At 44.7% G+C, this 9,556-nt stretch overlaps 1 long non-coding RNA gene across 1 annotated transcript; it reads left to right on the top strand.

Moving 5' to 3' along the window:
* Window positions 1-554: 554 nt before the first annotated feature.
* Window positions 555-1,911, top strand: LOC307130461. The gene is made up of 3 exons (XR_013817034.1): window positions 555-620; window positions 813-931; window positions 1,208-1,911. It is a non-coding gene; the product is annotated as an uncharacterized lncRNA (long non-coding RNA).
* The last annotated feature ends 7,645 nt before the right edge of the window (window positions 1,912-9,556 follow it).

The following is a 9,556-nucleotide window of genomic DNA, read 5'->3' as shown; positions in this document are numbered from 1 at the left end:
AGGTGTGTTGGTGTGTTAAGAGTTTAGGAAAATTGTTAAAAGTATTGAAAAATGTGTCATAGGGATCGTTAAAAATACTGTAAAGAACTTTCAAGAACAGGATTAAAGAACACGAAAAAACTTGTATTTCCATTCATGCATTTGTATATCTGCAGCTGAGTTTGTTTTTAAATCAACAGAGATTACACTTAGTTTTGATGTTAGTATTTATTTTTGATAAATGCATTAATAGAATAAACCGCAGTGCTTCATAATGGAGTGAATACTGAACTGTTTTGACAACATAAGAGTTTAGTTTGCTGTGTTAATTGTTTTGAGAGCAACTCCATTCATTTGGAGAAATTTGTCAAATCGATTGAGAAAAAGTATAATTGTTTTATATCTTATTGACCATTTCGAGGAAGTCCATATGGTGAGACTCACAAAAATGCTCAGTGACATTATTAAAGCAGTCAGTGATGCAAGTGAAGCTTTTTAATTGGTCTTTACATGGTGTTGAAGAAGGGGGCTGGTCGAGTGTCAGAATAAAAACCATCTACTTCCTCTTCCTCATCACTCCTGCTTCACTGCAGACTCACACAGCATCTCTGAACCTTCTGATCTGAACAACAGATAAAATGGTAAGTTATACTCATATTTTTTCCTCACTTAATAATAGAATTGTTAGTGGATCTAAAATAGCATCACTATTGGTCACGTTGGTGTGGTCAAAAAAAAAAAGAGCACATACAACCTTCCAAGATTATTCAGAATAATCAAAGAATAATTCTGATGTGCTTTGTGTATAAAGTGTTTGTGTTTGTTTGCGTCAGGTTTTGGCTCTACCGCTGAGGATCCTCCTGATCTGCCTGCTTCACTTTTGTACTTGTGATGTGAGTGATCTTGTGGACCGAAAAACCCTCATGGATATTGTGGAGAACTTTGAGAATCAGTAAGTTTCTTTGATTGAACATATTACTAGAATTTACTATTTCAAATAATAAAAAAACTAAAACTACACATAGATGATCAAAATCATGAAATGACAAGAAATATATTAAGAAAAACTATAACAAAGACTGTAAAAGAGATTGTATTGAGTTCTAAATAGGAATTATTTGTTAATTATTGCACCATCATTTTTAATTATATATAATGCATTTTCTTTCTATTACTATTTGTTATTTAACAAATAAGCTCACAAAATTCCCACTGCTTTAATTTCCAGGTTGAAGGGCATGGGACAATACGCTATCGCGTTCAGAGTCATGAAGAACAAGTGTTTTCCAAATTCTAACTATTCAGGTCCGGACTTAACTGAAGTGGAAAAAAAATTTGCGGAGAATAAGGTTTATGTGAGTGATGACCTCATCGCTGCAAGGGTTGAAAAGAATAAAGATAAGAAAAAAGAAAATCATTCAGAGTATCGCCTGAAGAATTATCTGAAGAAGGTCTTGGAGGCTAAAAATAAATGTGTGGTTTATTTCACTGTAAATTCACCCTGTTTGGATAAATGCATATCAAATTCCGGAGAATTCAGCATTAAAGGCAATCTTAAAATGTTACAGAATTATGGGGGAATGAAAGCATTTGCATTTAAAAAAATCTGGATAGCTGATAAAAAGGTGGAGGTGATACAAAGACTGAAGGATATTGCACCTAATTTGCCATATTATCAGTGTGAGGAAAACAAATGTGATCGCCTGTAGAAAGAAGACAGATGCTTTTCTTCTATGTAGATTTTATTTTACAGTTTTATTAGCTGGGACTTTGTTCCCTTTTTAATTCCATAGCAACATTTAAACTAGCAAATACTATATAATCAGTAAAACGCAAATGTGATAATGCGTGCTTGATTAGCTGGCAATTATTGTTAGACTAATGTCAGCATGCCTGCTTACTGCTGGAGCAAATAAAATACTTTTTATCAAGCATCATTTGTGGTTCAATTATTATAACATTCAAACACTCTAAATACATTATTACGTGATACGTTATTCAGTCATTTCTATGTTTACTATGGTATCCTTCCATTATATTTAAGCTGTGACATATGAAATGCTACAAATTGTGCACAGATGTAGATGATACATAAATAAATAATTATGTGACCAGAAGTTGAGTGTGACTGAATCAAGGAGCCTCACACAACTGTAAGGACTGAACAAATAAAAAAAAATGCCAGATTATTTTTTAATTGGTATAATATTTTAAACAAATACAAAAATATTATACACATAAATCACCACCTTGGAATTATAAGGTTCCATCTGCATTCTGAGCAGTTTTCAGATATTGAGTTTTTGCATTCTATATAGGAAAAAAATTATATGGGGAACAAATCTCAATCATACATGAAAATGACAGAGACCCTAAATGTACAATATCAAAACCCTCTCAGATTTGTAAATGGGGATTTTTGGAACAGGTCAAATGCAGATACAATCTTCTAATTCTAAAAAAATTCACCTTTCGCTCGGAATTATATAATGTTCTATCTTGCAAAACATTAACTGAAGCAAAATAACAAACAAATATATATTTTTTTTCTTTCAAATTAAGAATAAAAGACATTGCTAAATATGTTGTCCATTTTGTCTAACAGTTTTTTCCAACTGCTTACACAAAACTGTCTCCTTTTTTCAAAACTCTTCACACAATTCCCAAAACTGCACACACAAAATGCAAAATGCCTCACATCTCCTTCAAACTGTAGGTCCTTCAGTCCAGGAATTGTTGGGGGGTCACATGATCAACAAGTGTTACAGTAAACTACAGTAAAGCAGTGATTGGTTAGTGATCAGTTAAGCAAGATGAGTTAGGGTTTGCACATGTGAGGAGTGTGTGTGTGACATGGTAAATAAGTGTAGCATTTTGTTTGGTTGTGTTTGGAAAAGGAAATCAAGTCACTTCCTGTTAGATTTTTTTAGTGTTTTAGGTAGAGAATTGTGCGTTTTGAAAAAAGTTTTTTATGCAATTGAAAACTGAGTCAAAGGCTGAGAAATAGCTTATGGTTTTGGAGATTTGGTGTGCAGTTTTGCACTTGAAATAGAACTTGAACTAGAATCGTGTGACATGAACCGATTTTGAGTGTAAGCAGTTGGAAAAAACTGCAACATTCTCTGAACTTTAGTGCAATTGTCACAACTGTTTGCTGGAACATCAGAACTGTAGTTACTCACCCAAAACGTTTAATTTATGCTTTAAAACCTAGTTATTGTGTCAGTAAATTGACAAATGCCACCACAATAAAAAGTGTTTTTGTCATTGTGTGAGCCACACTGGTCAAAGTGTTTAGATGTTTTTTCACCATGGAAATATTTCTTTTAAATACAAATTTCATGTTTGTTGGATTTCTGTTGACTGATTTCTATTCTATACAGGTATGTCAGTTTTGTCTAGCTGAATGCTCTTGTGGATCACACTGAGTAAGCCAGTATATATCAATAATTATTACAAGACAGTTGCCATCTAAATACAGTGTAAGCACAATGACTTTTGAGAAGTCTTCTAAACAATTTTACCTCAGCTGCTTTTACACTAGTAAAAACTCCAGCTACCTCAGACACTACCAGCACCAAAATGAGATGTATTTAATGTAGTTAGAGGACATTAAATGTTTGAGAACTTGATCATTATACTTGATGGGGCATCAGATTCATTCCCTGACAAGCTTGTTCATCACTGGTGTTGACAGTGAATTTGTTTTATATGATTAACAGTTGTATACACAAAAGGATCAAGGCCATCGTAATCCACAATCTCTGTGCAGTTTTTTGCAGGATCAGTGCATTTAAAGCATTCATAGTATTTATTTGTATCAACCCCTGTCTGGACAAAGGCTTTAATTCCAGAATGATTTACCAATTCTGCAAGGGCTTTTTAATAATCATCTTTTGATATTCTTTTTTTAATGATATAACTGCACAACATCTTTTGACTGTGGGAGTAAACAGTGTAGATTACAAAACAGCCACAGCCATTTCTATGATCTAAGAGATTTCTAAATGTTGAGCTTCCATTGTCATGCAGGACAAACTCTGGATTACTTTTGCAATTTTGTGATGATTTGCCATTTAAAAGTCCTGCCGCTATACAGTCGTGAAAAGAAATTGGTTCAATATAAGTGTCTTTTCTCACACGTGTGGTGTTCTCCTGAGTCAGTAAGTTATCTTGGTCAAAGTTCCCTTGACATTGATTCTTCGGTACATTGATGGCTACAGCATACGGCTTGGGAACTCCTTCTGTTGGTTTTTGTCTTTATAGCTGTAAAACATCAAATGGAGCCATATAAAAAGAGTGTGATGAGCAGAAGTTTACTCACTTCTTCTCAAAGAAGAAACTTATGTGGGCAAGTGTTGTAAGGTTCATATTCTGTTCCTCCACACTTTCTGTCCAATGAAGAAGCAGAAAGTGCAGCAGGAGTCCACTCAGAAACACAATCTTCTAAAGAGATAAAACTGCTCGGGTTATGTATATAACCCTTGTTCCCTGAGAAAGGGAACGAGCACTGCATCGGAACGACGCTTTGGGGATGCTCCCTTAGCATCAGCGAATCTGAAACCAGAATGCCAACTAGGCCAATCCGATTGGCGTGCGTGATGACGTCATCGTGACGGCATACCCGGAAGTATAAAAGGGGGGCTGGAACGTAATGGCGGTAGTAATTGCTCTGAAGCATGCGCTCCAGGCGCGCCGAGGTGTGGCGTCGGGATGCAGTGCTCGTTCCCTTTCTCAGGGAACAAGGGTTATATACATAACCCGAGCAGTTCCCTTTCGAGGGAACTCGCACTGCATCGGAACGACGCTTTGGGGAACGAGTACCCACTAGGCCACACCGAAGGGTAGCACCTGCCCTAGTGTGAAGCCGGAGACCGGGTACAGCTAGGACTGGAGCACCCTAGCACCAGGCGTCGTAGGGAGATCCAGGCTATAGAACCTGATAAAAGTGTGTGGGGTAGCCCACCCGGCCACCTCGCAGATATCCTGCAAGGGGACCCCAGAAAGAAGGGCCACCGAAGAGGCCATGCCTCTGGTGGAATGAGCCCTCACGGCCACAGGTGAAGGCAAACTGCGCACCTGGTAGGCCATGGTAATCGCCTGGACAATCCAATTACTGATTGTCTGAGTAGACGCAGGCAATCCCTTCTTAGGTGAGCCAAAACACACCAACAGTTGTTGCGATCTCCTCCACTGTGCAGACTTCGCCAGATAAACTCTAAGGGCCCTAACCGGGCAGAGTAGGTGAAGCCTCCCCTCTTCCGCCGTCACGTGAGGCGGAGGATGGAATGCCTGCAGGACCAATGACCTGACCACCCTTGAAGGCACCTTAGGCACGTAGCCCGGCCTAGGGTGTAAGATGGCTTTTACTCCTCTCGGGGCAAACTCCAGGCAGGTCGGCGTTACCGCCAAGGCCTGGAGATCTCCCACTCTCCTAAGAGAGGTAATGGCAAGGAGAAAAGCCACCTTAAGGGTCAGGTCCTTTGGTCCAGCCGACTCCAATGGTTCGAAGGGGGCCTCAGCCAATCCTTCAAGAACCACTGCCAGGTCCCAGGTTGGAACTCTGGAATGAGCCGCAGGCCTCATCCTCCGAGCCCCACGGAGGAATTGTACAACCAGATGGTGCCTACCCAGAGGCCCATCACCCATAGGAGCGTGGAAAGCCGCAATGGCAGCCACGTACACCTTGAGTGTGGACGGGGTAAGCCCTGCAGAGAAGCGATCTTGGAGGAACTCCAGCACTGAAGCCACCGGGCAGTTAACTGGGTCCACCTCACGCTCCCTGCACCAAGTGGAAAATACATTCCACTTGAGGCTGTACAGTCTCCTCGTAGACGGAGCCCTGGAACTGAGTAAGGTCTCTATCACCTCCGCCGATTGGCCAGCCTCTAGGTACCTGGTCCCCTCAGGGGCCAGACCCACAGGTTCCAAATCTCCGGGCGGGGGTAAAATATCGAACCCGCCGCCTGAGATAGGAGATCCCTCCTCAGAGGAATCTCCCACGGCTGACCTGTTAGCAGAGCTATGATATCCGAGAACCAAACTCGAGTCGGCCAACGGGGTGCTACCAGAAGTAGACTGACCCCCTGTCGCCTGACCCTCTCCAGGACTCCCGGAAGCAGAGCAATCGGGGGAAATGCGCACAGACACAGCCTCGGCTACGTCTGAACCATGGCATCCAACCCCAGCTAGGCTGGATGCGTGAGGAAAAACCACAGTGGGCAGTGGGACGTCTCTTGAGACGCAAATAATCCACTTCCACTGGGCCGAACCTCTTGCATATGGCCTCCACCACCTCTGGGTGGAGTCGCCACTCCCCGGGCCTCAGCCCCTGCCTCAGCAGGATGTCTGCTCCCTGATTTTGGACCCCCGGGACATACATTGCCCTGATGGACAACAGTTTCCCTTGGGACCACAGGAGGATGTGATGCGCCAGTCTGCAAAGAGGGCGCAACCTCAAACCCCCCTGCCGTGCCCCAACCAGTGAGGGATGCGTCTGTTGAAACGGATTTCCGGCAACAGGACGCTCCCAACACTGGCCCTTGGGACAGAAACCAAGGTTTCTTCCATATGACTAGGGAACGAAGGCCACTGCGCGTTACCCTGATCATACAGAATGGATTTCCCCTCAAGGAAAGCCACCTGGTTTACTTCCAAATCAGGACATGGTGGCCGCGGAGGTCCGGGAAAAAGCTCCTCAGAGCTTTGTAGACCGCCAGCATTTCCAGGCAGTAGATGTGCCAGGAGAAATGCCTGGTCTCCCACAGACCTCTCGCAAAGCGGCCGCCATGACCACGTCCCAGCCAGTGAGGGAGGCGTCTGTTGAAACGGATTCCCGGCAACAGAACGCTCCCAACACTGGCCCTTGGGACAGAAACCAAGGTTTCTTCCATATGACTAGGGAACGAAGGCCACTGCGCGTTACCCTGATCATACAGAATGGATTTCCCCTCAAGGAAAGCCACCTGGTTTACTTCCCATAACCACGTCCCAGCCAGTGAGGGAGGCGCCTGTTGAAACGGATTACCGGCAACAGAACGCTCCCAACACTGGCCCCTGGGACAGAAACCAAGGTTTCTTCCATATGACTAGGGAACGAAGGCATCTGCGCGTTACCCTGATCATACAGAATGGTTTTCCCCCCGAGGAAAACCCCTTGATTCCCAGCTACCACTGTAAGGGTCTCATGCAGCAGGCCAAGAGATATTCTGTCGGACGCAGCCGCAATGAGCCCCAGCAGACGTTAAACTGCTTCACAGTGATGCTGTGGCCTAGCTTCATTTTAGAGACCACCGCCCGTATGGACTCGATACGTTCGGGAGACAATTGTGGCCACAACGTAGAGAATCCCATACGACTCCCAGGAACACAGTTCTCTGAGAAGGCGTCAACACGCTACTGCGTGTAGAGTCTCAAAGGGCTAGGCCGCCTGGAAGAACCCGATATTGGTACGCTTTGCCCCAAAAAGCGAACCTCAGGAACTTCCTGTGACACAGAAGGATGGATACAGGGAAGTATGCGTCCTCTTCAGACCCATCGTGACAGACCAGTCCTCAGACTGGATCTGAATCACAATGGAGGAAATGCTAAGCATCTTGAATCTGAATCTCCTCAGAGAACGATTCAAGTACCTCCGGTCTAAAGTCGGATGCAACTCGCCATCCCTCTTAGGAACTATGAAGTACTGGCTGTAGAACCCGGACTCCCTGTCTGGCGGAGGAGCACATTCTGTGGCCTCCTTACCAACAGGGAGTGAACTTCCTGTTCCATTACCCAAACCTGCCCAGGGACCACTGCCGTCCAGACCACCCCACTGAACTTCAGGGGAAGGTAACCGGACTGCAGTCTGTATGCCCCTTCCTACAGTCGCAGGCCCCAAGCTGATATATTCGGAGGCATAACCATGCGCCGAGATAATCTGCTAAGGGAACCAGCCTCTCGAGGCCGGTCTCGGGTGTCAACCGAGCCTCCTCCCCGACCCCCTGAAGCGGCTAACCGGCAGGGCAAAATCGAGGAAGATTTTCGGTGTGCGTACGCGTTTGCTGGACCACCGCAAGTCTTGCTAGAGGCGGCTGGTGCAGCACGCGTGCACGGGGAAACGATGTGGCCCGAAGCGTACTAGACGGCGGGAACACAGCATCGACCCCCGAAAAACTCCACAGGGGAGACGACCTCGATCGCTCCTACCCGGGAGAGGGGGCTGGCCAGCAGGGGCCTCATCTAAGGGAGCAGCTCAACAGGGCCACAACACTAGAGCGGACACTGCGATTAGCAATTGCCTGAAACTGATGTGTCCCGCAGGCCACAAGGCGGCGAGAACGACATCAACTTCAGGAGGGCTCCATCTTAGATGAATATCCAGTTCACAAGTTAAACACGCTTGGGTGACAGTTTTAAAGTATCCAACTTATCAAAGTCGGATAACATGACACTCAATTCCTCGGAATTAAATGCCATCACAATCACCAAACCCGTGCAACCTGATCTGAATAATAGGCTGAATAAAAAATATATCTAACTCCTCAAAGTCAGATAATATTTTAATTTAATTCCTCAGAATTAAATGCAGCCACAATTAAGGTGAAACATAGTCTGAATGATAGGCTAAATATCTAACTCTTCAAAGTCAGATTATATTTTATTTAATTCCTTAGAATTAAATGTAGCCGTAATTAATCAGACAACACTGTTTTATTTGTATTATACGGACTCATAGACCCCGCATTGCCTCAGCGTGGTTCAAGCCGTCATAATACAATTGGTTTTCATCCCTCGAGAAAAAAGCCAAACAGTGTCACACAATACGGTGAAACATGGTCTGAATGACAGGCTGATCGCGTGTGTTCACTTTAATTGCAGACCCATAACCTGCGCGCTGCCTTTTTTTCCTGCAATCGCGAGATGGAATCTTGCATATTTAAGAAGTGCTTATAACTTTGACTGCCACAATGCTGAGCACGTCTAATTCCTCAGAATCAGACCGCTCACACATCGGGTCCTCCGCCCCGGGGGAAGAAGCCGCAGCGCGGGCTTCCACACGGGGAAGGAGAACATCTGAACTGTCAGATAAAGACTGGGAAGATGCCTCAGCAGTCCCAGTCCCGCTGACAGTCCATCCGTGAGCCCCATGACCAGCCTCGCCGCACCGCCTCGGCGGATGCGGGACCGATCCATGGGGCTCACGAGGCTGGCCGGCCTCATCAAGCACGGCCAGCCGAGAGCGGAGCACCCTGAGCGTCAGCTTCTTGTAATGCTCACAAGCGGCTCCCTCGAGAGCCGCTTGAGCATGCTGAACGCCCAGGCAATGCACACAAAGCAGGTGTGTATCCGAGCCCAACATGTAGCGAGGGCAAGGATGCACACACTGCTTATAACTCTCTCACACTCTCACATTTTTCCATTTTTCAGTCACACACACTTTCACTGACAATACAACAGTAAATAGACAGACAGTTTGACAGATAGCGCTTGCTGAAGAGCCATAACTACCGCCATTACGTTCCAGCCCCCCTTTTATACTTCCGGGTATGCCGTCACGATGACGTCATCACGCACGCCAATCGGATTGGCCTAGTTG

Source organism: Gobio gobio (genome assembly GCF_949357685.1).
Source record: "Gobio gobio genome assembly, chromosome: 8".
Classification (NCBI taxonomy): domain Eukaryota; kingdom Metazoa; phylum Chordata; class Actinopteri; order Cypriniformes; family Gobionidae; genus Gobio; species Gobio gobio.
The sequence above is the reverse complement of the archived record's forward strand: the minus strand, read 5'-3'. Positions and strand labels throughout refer to the sequence as shown.